This window comes from Penaeus japonicus, unplaced genomic scaffold (genome assembly GCF_977035675.1).
Source record: "Penaeus japonicus unplaced genomic scaffold, GWHDUDI00000001_assembly GWHDUDI00000002, whole genome shotgun sequence".
NCBI lineage: Eukaryota > Metazoa > Arthropoda > Malacostraca > Decapoda > Penaeidae > Penaeus > Penaeus japonicus.
This window is the reverse complement of record NW_028234404.1, coordinates 41,208,076-41,211,613: the sequence shown is the minus strand read 5'-3', so window position 1 is coordinate 41,211,613 and position 3,538 is coordinate 41,208,076. Positions and strand designations below refer to the sequence as shown.

General features: G+C 34.0%; 1 pseudogene; it reads left to right on the top strand.

Annotated features, from left to right (window-relative positions):
* Positions 1–945, top strand: LOC147472386 (uncharacterized; annotated as a pseudogene).
* The last annotated feature ends 2,593 nt before the right edge of the window (positions 946–3,538 follow it).

Below are 3,538 nucleotides of genomic sequence, written 5' to 3'. Positions count from 1 at the left end.
ATGGAATGTGAAATGAAAGACTATCAGGTTAGTCTTAAAAAGTAAAGATGATATTAACACTAGGAACAGTCACAACTGCAAACCATGACAATAATTAGGATAAATAACAATGATAATTATATTAATAACGTAATAATAGTAACAACTCAGCCAACAAATAACAATAACAACAAAAACAACATTAATGACAGTGTTTCTCTTCTCTTTTTCAGGTTGCTGAAGTTGATTCTGAGCAAGAAACTGATGCTGTAATTGAGAGTCCACATCAAGATGAAACACCTCGGGAGCGCTTCACAGCCCCGTCGTTCGTCGGCTAAAAAGAGACCTGTTGACGAAGTGAAGGAAGCATTTCACTCGATGAAGTCTCTAACAGAATCTGTCACTGCACGGGATGTGTATCATGTGTTCGGTGAAAATGTTGCCCATAAACTGAGAGGCTGCGGGGGAAGCAAGCGTGAGGTATCAATAGCACAGCATAAGATTAATGAAGTCATTTTCAACTTGGAAATGGGGTGCTATGGGGATGGCACGACTCAGTAGCCACAGCGCAGTTCACACGCGCCACACATGGATTCAGGATTGCCAGTGGCACCATCGCAAGGCATCCCACAGTACTTTACCAACCCAAGTGGTGCCTCTGCTCCAAGTTGCTCTCCTTCACCAAGTGCAAGCAGTAATTATTGTGAATACTGATTCCAACAGTAATATGTTGTTTTTTTTCCCTTTAGTAAGCACACCTTTCATTTTGCTTTCGAATGCCACTAATGTAAGGAGAGAGAGAGAGACAGAAATAAAACTTCACAATGCAAACATTTTGTTTACTAACCTTAATATAACCTTTCAGTGCTGAGATCAGAGCTTCACAGACCTCAGGAACCACAGTTGAGATGGTCTGCTTCGATATCCTGAAGGTGTACATGAGGCTCGTAAAGGAATCTCCACTTGGAAGATATCTCAATGTAATAGCCAATCTGATGTCGGGTGTAATAGCCTTTCTGTATTTTGTATTCTTTCGAGATATTTTCGGAGCCACCATCCGTAAAAGTATCTCAAAGTCACTCGTGGACATCCGAAGAAAATTGATGAAACCTGCTCCATCTAGTCTCAATTCCTCCAGAAGCAAGTTACCGTGAACGGATCCTTTTTCTAAAAACTTTCTCACCCATGTCTTTCTCTCTTTCTTGCCCTTCCTTGACTTTAACAACAGTGCCAAGTAAAATGCAGAGGCTGCTGCAGCAACCTCCACACTCATCACAGACATGACGACGATGAGGTGTGGACAGCGTTGTTTGCTAGTTTATGCACTTTTGGGGGTTATTGTTCGTTTTCTTGTATTTTATTGTATTTGATCATGTTTGATAAATTGATGTATTACTTTTGTATGTGGCCTTCTCTTCATCTCCTAAAGAAATGCTTTATGATCAACAAGAGATATGAATTAGATCTTTTTTTAGAAACAATATGGTCCTCGCATTTTGTCCGTCGATCTAATGGACGATGGCTTCGTCTATCTTAAATCTTTCGACCAATTACTGAAAGTCAGTGGAACTTGTCGAAACAATACATCGAAAAAAATTAAAATTATGAGAAAGTATGTGCAATGTCTAAGTGTTTCAAAGGAATAGATATTCATTAAGAGAAATAAATTTCAACCACCAGAAACGGACATGCTCAGAACTTGCTTCGTGGCGAAGCGCTGTTCATTTTACTATATTATCACTAATATAATTACTATTGTTATTTTTATTGTCATCATCATTATCATTGTTATTGTCGTTGTCATCATTGCTATTATTATGATCATGATTATTATTATGATGATTATTATTGTTATTATTACTAATACTACTACCGCCATTATTATCATTGTTATTGTTATTATTATCATCATCATTATCATTATTATCATCATTATTACTGTCATTATTATCATCATCATCATTATTATTGTTATTATTATCATTATCATTGTTATTATTATTACTATTGTATTATTGTGTCATATTGCGTTATTGTTGTTTACTACATTTGGTTAAATCATATCACCATTATCGGTATTACCATTATTATTGTAGTTTTACGATCAGTGTTGGGTCTGTTGTTAATATAGATGTCATTATCATTGCCATTACTATTATCATCACCATCATTACCATTATCATCATTGCTCTCATTATCACAATTATCCGAGAACCATATGATATTCACGGTAAAGATAGAGGCATATAACATTCTGTACACAATTTTTTTCTACATATAGTGTTTTGCGCAAAGTAGGCCGAATATTTGAAGCTATGTGAGACCATATGTCCAGTGTTTTATTTAACAATATATCATATATCAATGTTGCATTTATGTTTGTGTATACTATTATGCCTTTTTTAAATATGTATATATATATATATATATATATATATATATATATATATATATGTGTGTGTGTGTGTGTATATATATATATATATATATATATATATATATATATATATATATATAGAGAGAGAGAGAGAGAGAGAGAGAGAGAGAGAGAGAGAGAGAGAGAGAGAGAGAGAGAGAGAGAGAGAGAGAGAGATAGGTAGATAGATAGATAGATAGATAGATTTTGATTTTGATTTTGATAAGTTTATTCATACTATATACAGTGTATCCACTTGAATAGGCATAGGAACTATACCTAAATGGTTTGTATAGTTCATGTTAGATTCAGAGAGAGAGAGAGAGAGAGAGAGAGAGAGAGAGAACTGAAATGTAAGAGTTTGGGCGCTAAGAAGTTAGTTTTCTCTTGAGGATTATGTAAAAGAAAACGTGACAAGACGTTAAAAATGTTTCTCTATCTCAAGTTTACTCTCTATAACATTTTATAATAGATAGAGAAAATAATCAGATACATATTTAATCATATTTACTCGAAGTAAATACATATGGTGTTCATTTCTATTCCGAAAAAAAAATGAAATAATGCAAAATACGCCAAAGATAATATACGTAATTTTCATGTTCGTTAATTATTTCATTTATTTATATGGTCAGCTGAGTTACTTTTGTTCTTTGTTACATCCTTCTCCTTGAATTCGTATGGTGGTTCGTACGAGAAAGATAAAAAAGCAGTAAGAATTTGGAAGTAAAATTCTGCACAAGATCGTCTTCTATGTCCCCCTTGTAGTGGCCGGGATGTTATGGAGATGATTAATGACCGAAATCCGTCAAAGAAATTGAAATTGATGTGTTTTTTCCAGTATGTGTGACCGAGGATATTGTCAGTATATGCAAGTAACATTAAGTATCCTTTACTCTCCTGCATAATGTGATAAGGAGTATTTATGTGATTAATATTTGAGTATCACTTAGTTTAGATAACCTCATGTAAATTGTACAAAGGTTATGTAATAGTGTAAAATAAGGATTATTATAAGAAGACCAAGAGAATTGTAATCTACTGAGGTTACCCATTTCGGTATAACAGAAAACGTGTTGGCATAAGATGTGAAAAAACGAATACCAGTAGGGGTATGTTTGAAAGGCGATACTTAACTATTGA